Source organism: Eulemur rufifrons, chromosome 3, assembly GCF_041146395.1.
Source record: "Eulemur rufifrons isolate Redbay chromosome 3, OSU_ERuf_1, whole genome shotgun sequence".
In the NCBI taxonomy this organism is placed as follows: Eukaryota; Metazoa; Chordata; class Mammalia; order Primates; family Lemuridae; genus Eulemur; species Eulemur rufifrons.
In genome coordinates, this window is record NC_090985.1 from 20,705,861 (window position 1) to 20,721,880 (window position 16,020).

General features: G+C 60.6%; 6 non-coding genes across 6 annotated transcripts; all 6 read left to right on the top strand.

Moving 5' to 3' along the window:
- The first annotated feature begins 1,059 nt into the window (after positions 1-1,059).
- On the top strand, positions 1,060-1,153 carry LOC138382184 (small nucleolar RNA SNORD116). Its single transcript, XR_011233338.1, has one exon. It is a non-coding gene; the product is annotated as a small nucleolar RNA SNORD116 (small nucleolar RNA).
- A 2,630-nt stretch (positions 1,154-3,783) lies between these two features.
- Positions 3,784-3,877, top strand: LOC138382185 (small nucleolar RNA SNORD116). Its single transcript, XR_011233339.1, has one exon. It is a non-coding gene; the product is annotated as a small nucleolar RNA SNORD116 (small nucleolar RNA).
- A 2,630-nt stretch (positions 3,878-6,507) lies between these two features.
- LOC138382186 (small nucleolar RNA SNORD116) lies at positions 6,508-6,601 on the top strand. The gene has a single exon (XR_011233340.1). It is a non-coding gene; the product is annotated as a small nucleolar RNA SNORD116 (small nucleolar RNA).
- A 2,630-nt stretch (positions 6,602-9,231) lies between these two features.
- On the top strand, positions 9,232-9,325 carry LOC138382206 (small nucleolar RNA SNORD116). The gene has a single exon (XR_011233359.1). It is a non-coding gene; the product is annotated as a small nucleolar RNA SNORD116 (small nucleolar RNA).
- A 2,630-nt stretch (positions 9,326-11,955) lies between these two features.
- Positions 11,956-12,049, top strand: LOC138382207 (small nucleolar RNA SNORD116). Its single transcript, XR_011233360.1, has one exon. It is a non-coding gene; the product is annotated as a small nucleolar RNA SNORD116 (small nucleolar RNA).
- A 2,630-nt stretch (positions 12,050-14,679) lies between these two features.
- Positions 14,680-14,773, top strand: LOC138382187 (small nucleolar RNA SNORD116). Its single transcript, XR_011233341.1, has one exon. It is a non-coding gene; the product is annotated as a small nucleolar RNA SNORD116 (small nucleolar RNA).
- The last annotated feature ends 1,247 nt before the right edge of the window (positions 14,774-16,020 follow it).

Genomic DNA, 16,020 nt, shown 5'->3' on the forward strand with positions numbered 1-16,020 from the left:
AGGATGCGCTGCTGGCCATGCAGCGCGTCTGGCCACCTAGGTTGGTCTGCCTCTGCTCTTGAGGCAGTGTCTCTGGGTGATCTCCCCGGCGTGAGGGTGGCGGTGTCCAGTGGCGGTGTCGGTTGCTTTTGTGCCAGGTGCGGTTCACCTGGGAGTGTGGCCCCATTGGCGTCAGATCCCCTGTGAGTGTGAGCACAGCGTGCCATCAGGAGAAGTAGCGGCTGTTAGGCAACCACCCCTGGCCCCTGTCAGCATCCCGCAGAGGCCATGGTTCTCATGCCCTCGATGCAAGGCCTTGGTCTAGAGCAGTAGGGTTTTCACGGGGTCAAGCCTGGAAGGGGTCGAGGGTGACTGGCCTCTCAGGAAATGAGGAACACAAGCGCAGCCTAGCGTGTGAGTCTGACCTAGGCACACGTTCCGAGGACCGCACCAGCCGTTCCCAGAAACAGCGTCTGCTTGAAATCGGGGCTCCGACTAGGACACAAGTCAGGTCCTAGCGGTGGCCACCAAAGAGATCTTGGAAACACGTGTTTATGGGGCGGGTCTGGGTAGAAAACCCCCCGCAGCAGTTCAGTGAAGGGCAGGAAGGTCACCCCGCTGGAAGGAATGGCATGGAAGTGGCGGCCCGTGTCCCTGGGTCCCCCTCTCAACGGTGCATATGCTTTGTGTACACTTCTCAGGGGGAGTTGCCTTGAGAGGCATGCTGTCTGCTTGGAAGGAAGACGTTCGTTTCTTCTGAGGCCCGGAGGTGCTACGGCATGGTGGAATTGGGAATGGCCTAGCTCGTGCGCCGTGCTGGTGGATCGCTCAGGAGGAGGGTAAGCACTCCCTTGCCCCGCGTGCTGATGCTGTCTGCGGGCCCTTGCAGCTCCTCCCAGGAGCTGTCTCTCAGCAGGCCAGTGATGGCTTGCCGAGTTCCACCCCCAGAGGGAACGGTGTGTTCCTCCGGCTCCGTGGCGTGGCCCTGGGTCCTCCAGGGCGCTCAAGGCCATGGAGGTCCCCGGCTGGCCCACCGCCGGGCCCTGGGGATGATACTTCCAGCGTCTGGGAACGTGGCTTGGATCGATGATGAGTCCCCCAAAAAACATTCCTTGGAAAATCTGAACAAAATGAGTGAAACCCACTACCGTCTCTCTCATCGGATCTGAGGTCCAGCACGTTGCCTGAGCCAGAGCCTTTAGGAGAGTGAGGGAGGAATGCCACTGGTACACATTTCCCCATCCACCCAAGGCATCCACACTTGAAGGTCCTCCGTGTCACGGGCATTAGAAACACCCCCGATAGGTGCTGTACACGGGAAGGAGAGCGGTCCGTGCGGTGGGCACTGAAGAGGTGGCGTGGCGGCCAGCGCAGCAGGCCTGAGTATTGGTGGTGGTGCAGGTGGGCTAGGCCTGGCGAGCTGAGGGCCAGCATGTGTGTCGTGATTGCAGTCACACGGACCTGGTCCCCCGCGGCCTGCGTGCGCAAGTTTAGGCCGGGGTCCTCCATTCCCTGATGAGAGCACAAGGCCCAGGCTTCAGGCCCAAGTTGGTGCTGCCTTTCCGTTTGGTGGGGATAGGGCATTGCCAGTGACGAGGAGGCAGAAAGGATAGAAATGGGTGGCGCGGCACCTGTTGGCACCCACTTTGGACCTGCACCCGGCTGGAGGTCTCCTGGGCGTTGGGCAGTCTCCCCATCTCCTTCCTCCTGTCCCCTGGGTGGAATCCCTGTGTGCAAGGGTCTGGCGACCTTGGCTGGGGGCGACCCCAAGACAAAGTGGTGCGGTGTGCTCCCGAGAATGTCCATGTCACGTAGCGTGCTGTGTTTTAATGGCGAGGTGATGGCTCTTGCGTGCCTATTTCTGGGCAGGCATAGGCATTGCAAAGGAGGGCCCGAGGGGAGGGTCCCAGTGAATGCTTCCCTTGCCACCCCACACCCCAGGGGGTCCCTGCGTCACATAGGGTGTTGGCTGGCAAGTGCCGAGCCCCACCCTAGTGTGGAGAACTCCTGAATAGTTTCGTTGGCTCCCCCATTGATGGGGCCCTTCCTTGTCTCAGCTTGTCTGAGGTAACATTCTTTTGGTAGCTTGGCCGCCCTTGTGCCAGGAAGCTTGCGTGTTTGGTGTGATGGGAAGGGAACTTGCACATCGCTGGCCCTGGCAGCCCCTGTGGGCTTCAGTGTCTCTTTGGGGTCTTCATGGGCTGTGATGGGCCCCCCGAAGCACACGGACTGTGACCTCCGAGACACGCTGTGAGGGCCAACTCCTGACTTGGGATACCGTGATGTCTCCTGGTGGTCAGGGGTGTTTATATGGGTAATTGGTCGTGGAGCGTGGGGCGCGGAGCGTCTCTGCTCTGTTGGGCAGTTTGCCGTGATGCCGTGGCCGGGATGGGCTGAAAGGTGGTAAGGCGCTCGGATGAAAGAAGAACGTTGCATGAGGTTTGTGCTTTGGAGCTGATTGGGAAACCGTGTGTCTGGACCGAATGTGGTGCCTCCGTCGGGGTCCAGAGTTGCAGGCCTGAGGGCGGTGGTGTGGCGAAGGTTGTAAGGCTGTGGCCTGCTGGACAGCTGCCGAGAGCTCACTGCACTGGAGCCCCGGGTGGGCGGTTGACACAAGGAAGGCCGGTGGATGTCAGTGTTGTGGCCTTGTGGGCCAGGGTTAGGTGAGTCTGTCCGGCTTTAAAGCCATGAGTGGTCTTCAGTTGTGCCGGTGGGCCCGTGAGGACAGGTTGACTCCCCGAAGGGAGGATGCGCTGCTGGCCATGCAGCGCGTCTGGCCACCTAGGTTGGTCTGCCTCTGCTCTTGAGGCAGTGTCTCTGGGTGATCTCCCCGGCGTGAGGGTGGCGGTGTCCAGTGGCGGTGTCGGTTGCTTTTGTGCCAGGTGCGGTTCACCTGGGAGTGTGGCCCCATTGGCGTCAGATCCCCTGTGAGTGTGAGCACAGCGTGCCATCAGGAGAAGTAGCGGTTGTTAGGCAACCACCCCTGGCCCCTGTCAGCATCCCGCAGAGGCCATGGTTCTCATGCCCTCGATGCAAGGCCTTGGTCTAGAGCAGTAGGGTTTTCACGGGGTCAAGCCTGGAAGGGGTCGAGGGTGACTGGCCTCTCAGGAAATGAGGAACACAAGCGCAGCCTAGCGTGTGAGTCTGACCTAGGCACACGTTCCGAGGACCGCACCAGCCGTTCCCAGAAACAGCGTCTGCTTGAAATCGGGGCTCCGACTAGGACACAAGTCAGGTCCTAGCGGTGGCCACCAAAGAGATCTTGGAAACACGTGTTTATGGGGCGGGTCTGGGTAGAAAACCCCCCGCAGCAGTTCAGTGAAGGGCAGGAAGGTCACCCCGCTGGAAGGAATGGCATGGAAGTGGCGGCCCGTGTCCCTGGGTCCCCCTCTCAACGGTGCATATGCTTTGTGTACACTTCTCAGGGGGAGTTGCCTTGAGAGGCATGCTGTCTGCTTGGAAGGAAGACGTTCGTTTCTTCTGAGGCCCGGAGGTGCTACGGCATGGTGGAATTGGGAATGGCCTAGCTCGTGCGCCGTGCTGGTGGATCGCTCAGGAGGAGGGTAAGCACTCCCTTGCCCCGCGTGCTGATGCTGTCTGCGGGCCCTTGCAGCTCCTCCCAGGAGCTGTCTCTCAGCAGGCCAGTGATGGCTTGCCGAGTTCCACCCCCAGAGGGAACGGTGTGTTCCTCCGGCTCCGTGGCGTGGCCCTGGGTCCTCCAGGGCGCTCAAGGCCATGGAGGTCCCCGGCTGGCCCACCGCCGGGCCCTGGGGATGATACTTCCAGCGTCTGGGAACGTGGCTTGGATCGATGATGAGTCCCCCAAAAAACATTCCTTGGAAAATCTGAACAAAATGAGTGAAACCCACTACCGTCTCTCTCATCGGATCTGAGGTCCAGCACGTTGCCTGAGCCAGAGCCTTTAGGAGAGTGAGGGAGGAATGCCACTGGTACACATTTCCCCATCCACCCAAGGCATCCACACTTGAAGGTCCTCCGTGTCACGGGCATTAGAAACACCCCCGATAGGTGCTGTACACGGGAAGGAGAGCGGTCCGTGCGGTGGGCACTGAAGAGGTGGCGTGGCGGCCAGCGCAGCAGGCCTGAGTATTGGTGGTGGTGCAGGTGGGCTAGGCCTGGCGAGCTGAGGGCCAGCATGTGTGTCGTGATTGCAGTCACACGGACCTGGTCCCCCGCGGCCTGCGTGCGCAAGTTTAGGCCGGGGTCCTCCATTCCCTGATGAGAGCACAAGGCCCAGGCTTCAGGCCCAAGTTGGTGCTGCCTTTCCGTTTGGTGGGGATAGGGCATTGCCAGTGACGAGGAGGCAGAAAGGATAGAAATGGGTGGCGCGGCACCTGTTGGCACCCACTTTGGACCTGCACCCGGCTGGAGGTCTCCTGGGCGTTGGGCAGTCTCCCCATCTCCTTCCTCCTGTCCCCTGGGTGGAATCCCTGTGTGCAAGGGTCTGGCGACCTTGGCTGGGGGCGACCCCAAGACAAAGTGGTGCGGTGTGCTCCCGAGAATGTCCATGTCACGTAGCGTGCTGTGTTTTAATGGCGAGGTGATGGCTCTTGCGTGCCTATTTCTGGGCAGGCATAGGCATTGCAAAGGAGGGCCCGAGGGGAGGGTCCCAGTGAATGCTTCCCTTGCCACCCCACACCCCAGGGGGTCCCTGCGTCACATAGGGTGTTGGCTGGCAAGTGCCGAGCCCCACCCTAGTGTGGAGAACTCCTGAATAGTTTCGTTGGCTCCCCCATTGATGGGGCCCTTCCTTGTCTCAGCTTGTCTGAGGTAACATTCTTTTGGTAGCTTGGCCGCCCTTGTGCCAGGAAGCTTGCGTGTTTGGTGTGATGGGAAGGGAACTTGCACATCGCTGGCCCTGGCAGCCCCTGTGGGCTTCAGTGTCTCTTTGGGGTCTTCATGGGCTGTGATGGGCCCCCCGAAGCACACGGACTGTGACCTCCGAGACACGCTGTGAGGGCCAACTCCTGACTTGGGATACCGTGATGTCTCCTGGTGGTCAGGGGTGTTTATATGGGTAATTGGTCGTGGAGCGTGGGGCGCGGAGCGTCTCTGCTCTGTTGGGCAGTTTGCCGTGATGCCGTGGCCGGGATGGGCTGAAAGGTGGTAAGGCGCTCGGATGAAAGAAGAACGTTGCATGAGGTTTGTGCTTTGGAGCTGATTGGGAAACCGTGTGTCTGGACCGAATGTGGTGCCTCCGTCGGGGTCCAGAGTTGCAGGCCTGAGGGCGGTGGTGTGGCGAAGGTTGTAAGGCTGTGGCCTGCTGGACAGCTGCCGAGAGCTCACTGCACTGGAGCCCCGGGTGGGCGGTTGACACAAGGAAGGCCGGTGGATGTCAGTGTTGTGGCCTTGTGGGCCAGGGTTAGGTGAGTCTGTCCGGCTTTAAAGCCATGAGTGGTCTTCAGTTGTGCCGGTGGGCCCGTGAGGACAGGTTGACTCCCCGAAGGGAGGATGCGCTGCTGGCCATGCAGCGCGTCTGGCCACCTAGGTTGGTCTGCCTCTGCTCTTGAGGCAGTGTCTCTGGGTGATCTCCCCGGCGTGAGGGTGGCGGTGTCCAGTGGCGGTGTCGGTTGCTTTTGTGCCAGGTGCGGTTCACCTGGGAGTGTGGCCCCATTGGCGTCAGATCCCCTGTGAGTGTGAGCACAGCGTGCCATCAGGAGAAGTAGCGGCTGTTAGGCAACCACCCCTGGCCCCTGTCAGCATCCCGCAGAGGCCATGGTTCTCATGCCCTCGATGCAAGGCCTTGGTCTAGAGCAGTAGGGTTTTCACGGGGTCAAGCCTGGAAGGGGTCGAGGGTGACTGGCCTCTCAGGAAATGAGGAACACAAGCGCAGCCTAGCGTGTGAGTCTGACCTAGGCACACGTTCCGAGGACCGCACCAGCCGTTCCCAGAAACAGCGTCTGCTTGAAATCGGGGCTCCGACTAGGACACAAGTCAGGTCCTAGCGGTGGCCACCAAAGAGATCTTGGAAACACGTGTTTATGGGGCGGGTCTGGGTAGAAAACCCCCCGCAGCAGTTCAGTGAAGGGCAGGAAGGTCACCCCGCTGGAAGGAATGGCATGGAAGTGGCGGCCCGTGTCCCTGGGTCCCCCTCTCAACGGTGCATATGCTTTGTGTACACTTCTCAGGGGGAGTTGCCTTGAGAGGCATGCTGTCTGCTTGGAAGGAAGACGTTCGTTTCTTCTGAGGCCCGGAGGTGCTACGGCATGGTGGAATTGGGAATGGCCTAGCTCGTGCGCCGTGCTGGTGGATCGCTCAGGAGGAGGGTAAGCACTCCCTTGCCCCGCGTGCTGATGCTGTCTGCGGGCCCTTGCAGCTCCTCCCAGGAGCTGTCTCTCAGCAGGCCAGTGATGGCTTGCCGAGTTCCACCCCCAGAGGGAACGGTGTGTTCCTCCGGCTCCGTGGCGTGGCCCTGGGTCCTCCAGGGCGCTCAAGGCCATGGAGGTCCCCGGCTGGCCCACCGCCGGGCCCTGGGGATGATACTTCCAGCGTCTGGGAACGTGGCTTGGATCGATGATGAGTCCCCCAAAAAACATTCCTTGGAAAATCTGAACAAAATGAGTGAAACCCACTACCGTCTCTCTCATCGGATCTGAGGTCCAGCACGTTGCCTGAGCCAGAGCCTTTAGGAGAGTGAGGGAGGAATGCCACTGGTACACATTTCCCCATCCACCCAAGGCATCCACACTTGAAGGTCCTCCGTGTCACGGGCATTAGAAACACCCCCGATAGGTGCTGTACACGGGAAGGAGAGCGGTCCGTGCGGTGGGCACTGAAGAGGTGGCGTGGCGGCCAGCGCAGCAGGCCTGAGTATTGGTGGTGGTGCAGGTGGGCTAGGCCTGGCGAGCTGAGGGCCAGCATGTGTGTCGTGATTGCAGTCACACGGACCTGGTCCCCCGCGGCCTGCGTGCGCAAGTTTAGGCCGGGGTCCTCCATTCCCTGATGAGAGCACAAGGCCCAGGCTTCAGGCCCAAGTTGGTGCTGCCTTTCCGTTTGGTGGGGATAGGGCATTGCCAGTGACGAGGAGGCAGAAAGGATAGAAATGGGTGGCGCGGCACCTGTTGGCACCCACTTTGGACCTGCACCCGGCTGGAGGTCTCCTGGGCGTTGGGCAGTCTCCCCATCTCCTTCCTCCTGTCCCCTGGGTGGAATCCCTGTGTGCAAGGGTCTGGCGACCTTGGCTGGGGGCGACCCCAAGACAAAGTGGTGCGGTGTGCTCCCGAGAATGTCCATGTCACGTAGCGTGCTGTGTTTTAATGGCGAGGTGATGGCTCTTGCGTGCCTATTTCTGGGCAGGCATAGGCATTGCAAAGGAGGGCCCGAGGGGAGGGTCCCAGTGAATGCTTCCCTTGCCACCCCACACCCCAGGGGGTCCCTGCGTCACATAGGGTGTTGGCTGGCAAGTGCCGAGCCCCACCCTAGTGTGGAGAACTCCTGAATAGTTTCGTTGGCTCCCCCATTGATGGGGCCCTTCCTTGTCTCAGCTTGTCTGAGGTAACATTCTTTTGGTAGCTTGGCCGCCCTTGTGCCAGGAAGCTTGCGTGTTTGGTGTGATGGGAAGGGAACTTGCACATCGCTGGCCCTGGCAGCCCCTGTGGGCTTCAGTGTCTCTTTGGGGTCTTCATGGGCTGTGATGGGCCCCCCGAAGCACACGGACTGTGACCTCCGAGACACGCTGTGAGGGCCAACTCCTGACTTGGGATACCGTGATGTCTCCTGGTGGTCAGGGGTGTTTATATGGGTAATTGGTCGTGGAGCGTGGGGCGCGGAGCGTCTCTGCTCTGTTGGGCAGTTTGCCGTGATGCCGTGGCCGGGATGGGCTGAAAGGTGGTAAGGCGCTCGGATGAAAGAAGAACGTTGCATGAGGTTTGTGCTTTGGAGCTGATTGGGAAACCGTGTGTCTGGACCGAATGTGGTGCCTCCGTCGGGGTCCAGAGTTGCAGGCCTGAGGGCGGTGGTGTGGCGAAGGTTGTAAGGCTGTGGCCTGCTGGACAGCTGCCGAGAGCTCACTGCACTGGAGCCCCGGGTGGGCGGTTGACACAAGGAAGGCCGGTGGATGTCAGTGTTGTGGCCTTGTGGGCCAGGGTTAGGTGAGTCTGTCCGGCTTTAAAGCCATGAGTGGTCTTCAGTTGTGCCGGTGGGCCCGTGAGGACAGGTTGACTCCCCGAAGGGAGGATGCGCTGCTGGCCATGCAGCGCGTCTGGCCACCTAGGTTGGTCTGCCTCTGCTCTTGAGGCAGTGTCTCTGGGTGATCTCCCCGGCGTGAGGGTGGCGGTGTCCAGTGGCGGTGTCGGTTGCTTTTGTGCCAGGTGCGGTTCACCTGGGAGTGTGGCCCCATTGGCGTCAGATCCCCTGTGAGTGTGAGCACAGCGTGCCATCAGGAGAAGTAGCGGCTGTTAGGCAACCACCCCTGGCCCCTGTCAGCATCCCGCAGAGGCCATGGTTCTCATGCCCTCGATGCAAGGCCTTGGTCTAGAGCAGTAGGGTTTTCACGGGGTCAAGCCTGGAAGGGGTCGAGGGTGACTGGCCTCTCAGGAAATGAGGAACACAAGCGCAGCCTAGCGTGTGAGTCTGACCTAGGCACACGTTCCGAGGACCGCACCAGCCGTTCCCAGAAACAGCGTCTGCTTGAAATCGGGGCTCCGACTAGGACACAAGTCAGGTCCTAGCGGTGGCCACCAAAGAGATCTTGGAAACACGTGTTTATGGGGCGGGTCTGGGTAGAAAACCCCCCGCAGCAGTTCAGTGAAGGGCAGGAAGGTCACCCCGCTGGAAGGAATGGCATGGAAGTGGCGGCCCGTGTCCCTGGGTCCCCCTCTCAACGGTGCATATGCTTTGTGTACACTTCTCAGGGGGAGTTGCCTTGAGAGGCATGCTGTCTGCTTGGAAGGAAGACGTTCGTTTCTTCTGAGGCCCGGAGGTGCTACGGCATGGTGGAATTGGGAATGGCCTAGCTCGTGCGCCGTGCTGGTGGATCGCTCAGGAGGAGGGTAAGCACTCCCTTGCCCCGCGTGCTGATGCTGTCTGCGGGCCCTTGCAGCTCCTCCCAGGAGCTGTCTCTCAGCAGGCCAGTGATGGCTTGCCGAGTTCCACCCCCAGAGGGAACGGTGTGTTCCTCCGGCTCCGTGGCGTGGCCCTGGGTCCTCCAGGGCGCTCAAGGCCATGGAGGTCCCCGGCTGGCCCACCGCCGGGCCCTGGGGATGATACTTCCAGCGTCTGGGAACGTGGCTTGGATGGATGATGAGTCCCCCAAAAAACATTCCTTGGAAAATCTGAACAAAATGAGTGAAACCCACTACCGTCTCTCTCATCGGATCTGAGGTCCAGCACGTTGCCTGAGCCAGAGCCTTTAGGAGAGTGAGGGAGGAATGCCACTGGTACACATTTCCCCATCCACCCAAGGCATCCACACTTGAAGGTCCTCCGTGTCACGGGCATTAGAAACACCCCCGATAGGTGCTGTACACGGGAAGGAGAGCGGTCCGTGCGGTGGGCACTGAAGAGGTGGCGTGGCGGCCAGCGCAGCAGGCCTGAGTATTGGTGGTGGTGCAGGTGGGCTAGGCCTGGCGAGCTGAGGGCCAGCATGTGTGTCGTGATTGCAGTCACACGGACCTGGTCCCCCGCGGCCTGCGTGCGCAAGTTTAGGCCGGGGTCCTCCATTCCCTGATGAGAGCACAAGGCCCAGGCTTCAGGCCCAAGTTGGTGCTGCCTTTCCGTTTGGTGGGGATAGGGCATTGCCAGTGACGAGGAGGCAGAAAGGATAGAAATGGGTGGCGCGGCACCTGTTGGCACCCACTTTGGACCTGCACCCGGCTGGAGGTCTCCTGGGCGTTGGGCAGTCTCCCCATCTCCTTCCTCCTGTCCCCTGGGTGGAATCCCTGTGTGCAAGGGTCTGGCGACCTTGGCTGGGGGCGACCCCAAGACAAAGTGGTGCGGTGTGCTCCCGAGAATGTCCATGTCACGTAGCGTGCTGTGTTTTAATGGCGAGGTGATGGCTCTTGCGTGCCTATTTCTGGGCAGGCATAGGCATTGCAAAGGAGGGCCCGAGGGGAGGGTCCCAGTGAATGCTTCCCTTGCCACCCCACACCCCAGGGGGTCCCTGCGTCACATAGGGTGTTGGCTGGCAAGTGCCGAGCCCCACCCTAGTGTGGAGAACTCCTGAATAGTTTCGTTGGCTCCCCCATTGATGGGGCCCTTCCTTGTCTCAGCTTGTCTGAGGTAACATTCTTTTGGTAGCTTGGCCGCCCTTGTGCCAGGAAGCTTGCGTGTTTGGTGTGATGGGAAGGGAACTTGCACATCGCTGGCCCTGGCAGCCCCTGTGGGCTTCAGTGTCTCTTTGGGGTCTTCATGGGCTGTGATGGGCCCCCCGAAGCACACGGACTGTGACCTCCGAGACACGCTGTGAGGGCCAACTCCTGACTTGGGATACCGTGATGTCTCCTGGTGGTCAGGGGTGTTTATATGGGTAATTGGTCGTGGAGCGTGGGGCGCGGAGCGTCTCTGCTCTGTTGGGCAGTTTGCCGTGATGCCGTGGCCGGGATGGGCTGAAAGGTGGTAAGGCGCTCGGATGAAAGAAGAACGTTGCATGAGGTTTGTGCTTTGGAGCTGATTGGGAAACCGTGTGTCTGGACCGAATGTGGTGCCTCCGTCGGGGTCCAGAGTTGCAGGCCTGAGGGCGGTGGTGTGGCGAAGGTTGTAAGGCTGTGGCCTGCTGGACAGCTGCCGAGAGCTCACTGCACTGGAGCCCCGGGTGGGCGGTTGACACAAGGAAGGCCGGTGGATGTCAGTGTTGTGGCCTTGTGGGCCAGGGTTAGGTGAGTCTGTCCGGCTTTAAAGCCATGAGTGGTCTTCAGTTGTGCCGGTGGGCCCGTGAGGACAGGTTGACTCCCCGAAGGGAGGATGCGCTGCTGGCCATGCAGCGCGTCTGGCCACCTAGGTTGGTCTGCCTCTGCTCTTGAGGCAGTGTCTCTGGGTGATCTCCCCGGCGTGAGGGTGGCGGTGTCCAGTGGCGGTGTCGGTTGCTTTTGTGCCAGGTGCGGTTCACCTGGGAGTGTGGCCCCATTGGCGTCAGATCCCCTGTGAGTGTGAGCACAGCGTGCCATCAGGAGAAGTAGCGGCTGTTAGGCAACCACCCCTGGCCCCTGTCAGCATCCCGCAGAGGCCATGGTTCTCATGCCCTCGATGCAAGGCCTTGGTCTAGAGCAGTAGGGTTTTCACGGGGTCAAGCCTGGAAGGGGTCGAGGGTGACTGGCCTCTCAGGAAATGAGGAACACAAGCGCAGCCTAGCGTGTGAGTCTGACCTAGGCACACGTTCCGAGGACCGCACCAGCCGTTCCCAGAAACAGCGTCTGCTTGAAATCGGGGCTCCGACTAGGACACAAGTCAGGTCCTAGCGGTGGCCACCAAAGAGATCTTGGAAACACGTGTTTATGGGGCGGGTCTGGGTAGAAAACCCCCCGCAGCAGTTCAGTGAAGGGCAGGAAGGTCACCCCGCTGGAAGGAATGGCATGGAAGTGGCGGCCCGTGTCCCTGGGTCCCCCTCTCAACGGTGCATATGCTTTGTGTACACTTCTCAGGGGGAGTTGCCTTGAGAGGCATGCTGTCTGCTTGGAAGGAAGACGTTCGTTTCTTCTGAGGCCCGGAGGTGCTACGGCATGGTGGAATTGGGAATGGCCTAGCTCGTGCGCCGTGCTGGTGGATCGCTCAGGAGGAGGGTAAGCACTCCCTTGCCCCGCGTGCTGATGCTGTCTGCGGGCCCTTGCAGCTCCTCCCAGGAGCTGTCTCTCAGCAGGCCAGTGATGGCTTGCCGAGTTCCACCCCCAGAGGGAACGGTGTGTTCCTCCGGCTCCGTGGCGTGGCCCTGGGTCCTCCAGGGCGCTCAAGGCCATGGAGGTCCCCGGCTGGCCCACCGCCGGGCCCTGGGGATGATACTTCCAGCGTCTGGGAACGTGGCTTGGATGGATGATGAGTCCCCCAAAAAACATTCCTTGGAAAATCTGAACAAAATGAGTGAAACCCACTACCGTCTCTCTCATCGGATCTGAGGTCCAGCACGTTGCCTGAGCCAGAGCCTTTAGGAGAGTGAGGGAGGAATGCCACTGGTACACATTTCCCCATCCACCCAAGGCATCCACACTTGAAGGTCCTCCGTGTCACGGGCATTAGAAACACCCCCGATAGGTGCTGTACACGGGAAGGAGAGCGGTCCGTGCGGTGGGCACTGAAGAGGTGGCGTGGCGGCCAGCGCAGCAGGCCTGAGTATTGGTGGTGGTGCAGGTGGGCTAGGCCTGGCGAGCTGAGGGCCAGCATGTGTGTCGTGATTGCAGTCACACGGACCTGGTCCCCCGCGGCCTGCGTGCGCAAGTTTAGGCCGGGGTCCTCCATTCCCTGATGAGAGCACAAGGCCCAGGCTTCAGGCCCAAGTTGGTGCTGCCTTTCCGTTTGGTGGGGATAGGGCATTGCCAGTGACGAGGAGGCAGAAAGGATAGAAATGGGTGGCGCGGCACCTGTTGGCACCCACTTTGGACCTGCACCCGGCTGGAGGTCTCCTGGGCGTTGGGCAGTCTCCCCATCTCCTTCCTCCTGTCCCCTGGGTGGAATCCCTGTGTGCAAGGGTCTGGCGACCTTGGCTGGGGGCGACCCCAAGACAAAGTGGTGCGGTGTGCTCCCGAGAATGTCCATGTCACGTAGCGTGCTGTGTTTTAATGGCGAGGTGATGGCTCTTGCGTGCCTATTTCTGGGCAGGCATAGGCATTGCAAAGGAGGGCCCGAGGGGAGGGTCCCAGTGAATGCTTCCCTTGCCACCCCACACCCCAGGGGGTCCCTGCGTCACATAGGGTGTTGGCTGGCAAGTGCCGAGCCCCACCCTAGTGTGGAGAACTCCTGAATAGTTTCGTTGGCTCCCCCATTGATGGGGCCCTTCCTTGTCTCAGCTTGTCTGAGGTAACATTCTTTTGGTAGCTTGGCCGCCCTTGTGCCAGGAAGCTTGCGTGTTTGGTGTGATGGGAAGGGAACTTGCACATCGCTGGCCCTGGCAGCCCCTGTGGGCTTCAGTGTCTCTTTGGGGTCTTCATGGGCTGTGATGGGCCCCCCGAAGCACACGGACTGTGACCTCCGAGACACGCTGTGAGGGCCAACTCCTGACTTGGGATACCGTGATGTCTCCTGGTGGTCAGGGGTGTTTATATGGGTAATTGGTCGTGGAGCGTGGGGCGCGGAGCGTCTCTGCTCTGTTGGGCAGTTTGCCGTGATGCCGTGGCCGGGATGGGCTGAAAGGTGGTAAGGCGCTCGGATGAAAGAAGAACGTTGCATGAGGTTTGTGCTTTGGAGCTGATTGGGAAACCGTGTGTCTGGACCGAATGTGGTGCCTCCGTCGGGGTCCAGAGTTGCAGGCCTGAGGGCGGTGGTGTGGCGAAGGTTGTAAGGCTGTGGCCTGCTGGACAGCTGCCGAGAGCTCACTGCACTGGAGCCCCGGGTGGGCGGTTGACACAAGGAAGGCCGGTGGATGTCAGTGTTGTGGCCTTGTGGGCCAGGGTTAGGTGAGTCTGTCCGGCTTTAAAGCCATGAGTGGTCTTCAGTTGTGCCGGTGGGCCCGTGAGGACAGGTTGACTCCCCGAAGGGAGGATGCGCTGCTGGCCATGCAGCGCGTCTGGCCACCTAGGTTGGTCTGCCTCTGCTCTTGAGGCAGTGTCTCTGGGTGATCTCCCCGGCGTGAGGGTGGCGGTGTCCAGTGGCGGTGTCGGTTGCTTTTGTGCCAGGTGCGGTTCACCTGGGAGTGTGGCCCCATTGGCGTCAGATCCCCTGTGAGTGTGAGCACAGCGTGCCATCAGGAGAAGTAGCGGCTGTTAGGCAACCACCCCTGGCCCCTGTCAGCATCCCGCAGAGGCCATGGTTCTCATGCCCTCGATGCAAGGCCTTGGTCTAGAGCAGTAGGGTTTTCACGGGGTCAAGCCTGGAAGGGGTCGAGGGTGACTGGCCTCTCAGGAAATGAGGAACACAAGCGCAGCCTAGCGTGTGAGTCTGACCTAGGCACACGTTCCGAGGACCGCACCAGCCGTTCCCAGAAACAGCGTCTGCTTGAAATCGGGGCTCCGACTAGGACACAAGTCAGGTCCTAGCGGTGGCCACCAAAGAGATCTTGGAAACACGTGTTTATGGGGCGGGTCTGGGTAGAAAACCCCCCGCAGCAGTTCAGTGAAGGGCAGGAAGGTCACCCCGCTGGAAGGAATGGCATGGAAGTGGCGGCCCGTGTCCCTGGGTCCCCCTCTCAACGGTGCATATGCTTTGTGTACACTTCTCAGGGGGAGTTGCCTTGAGAGGCATGCTGTCTGCTTGGAAGGAAGACGTTCGTTTCTTCTGAGGCCCGGAGGTGCTACGGCATGGTGGAATTGGGAATGGCCTAGCTCGTGCGCCGTGCTGGTGGATCGCTCAGGAGGAGGGTAAGCACTCCCTTGCCCCGCGTGCTGATGCTGTCTGCGGGCCCTTGCAGCTCCTCCCAGGAGCTGTCTCTCAGCAGGCCAGTGATGGCTTGCCGAGTTCCACCCCCAGAGGGAACGGTGTGTTCCTCCGGCTCCGTGGCGTGGCCCTGGGTCCTCCAGGGCGCTCAAGGCCATGGAGGTCCCCGGCTGGCCCACCGCCGGGCCCTGGGGATGATACTTCCAGCGTCTGGGAACGTGGCTTGGATCGATGATGAGTCCCCCAAAAAACATTCCTTGGAAAATCTGAACAAAATGAGTGAAACCCACTACCGTCTCTCTCATCGGATCTGAGGTCCAGCACGTTGCCTGAGCCAGAGCCTTTAGGAGAGTGAGGGAGGAATGCCACTGGTACACATTTCCCCATCCACCCAAGGCATCCACACTTGAAGGTCCTCCGTGTCACGGGCATTAGAAACACCCCCGATAGGTGCTGTACACGGGAAGGAGAGCGGTCCGTGCGGTGGGCACTGAAGAGGTGGCGTGGCGGCCAGCGCAGCAGGCCTGAGTATTGGTGGTGGTGCAGGTGGGCTAGGCCTGGCGAGCTGAGGGCCAGCATGTGTGTCGTGATTGCAGTCACACGGACCTGGTCCCCCGCGGCCTGCGTGCGCAAGTTTAGGCCGGGGTCCTCCATTCCCTGATGAGAGCACAAGGCCCAGGCTTCAGGCCCAAGTTGGTGCTGCCTTTCCGTTTGGTGGGGATAGGGCATTGCCAGTGACGAGGAGGCAGAAAGGATAGAAATGGGTGGCGCGGCACCTGTTGGCACCCACTTTGGACCTGCACCCGGCTGGAGGTCTCCTGGGCGTTGGGCAGTCTCCCCATCTCCTTCCTCCTGTCCCCTGGGTGGAATCCCTGTGTGCAAGGGTCTGGCGACCTTGGCTGGGGGCGACCCCAAGACAAAGTGGTGCGGTGTGCTCCCGAGAATGTCCATGTCACGTAGCGTGCTGTGTTTTAATGGCGAGGTGATGGCTCTTGCGTGCCTATTTCTGGGCAGGCATAGGCATTGCAAAGGAGGGCCCGAGGGGAGGGTCCCAGTGAATGCTTCCCTTGCCACCCCACACCCCAGGGGGTCCCTGCGTCACATAGGGTGTTGGCTGGCAAGTGCCGAGCCCCACCCTAGTGTGGAGAACTCCTGAATAGTTTCGTTGGCTCCCCCATTGATGGGGCCCTTCCTTGTCTCAGCTTGTCTGAGGTAACATTCTTTTGGTAGCTTGGCCGCCCTTGTGCCAGGAAGCTTGCGTGTTTGGTGTGATGGGAAGGGAACTTGCACATCGCTGGCCCTGGCAGCCCCTGTGGGCTTCAGTGTCTCTTTGGGGTCTTCATGGGCTGTGATGGGCCCCCCGAAGCACACGGACTGTGACCTCCGAGACACGCTGTGAGGGCCAACTCCTGACTTGGGATACCGTGATGTCTCCTGGTGGTCAGGGGTGTTTATATGGGTAATTGGTCGTGGAGCGTGGGGCGCGGAGCGTCTCTGCTCTGTTGGGCAGTTTGCCGTGATGCCGTGGCCGGGATGGGCTGAAAGGTGGTAAGGCGCTCGGATGAA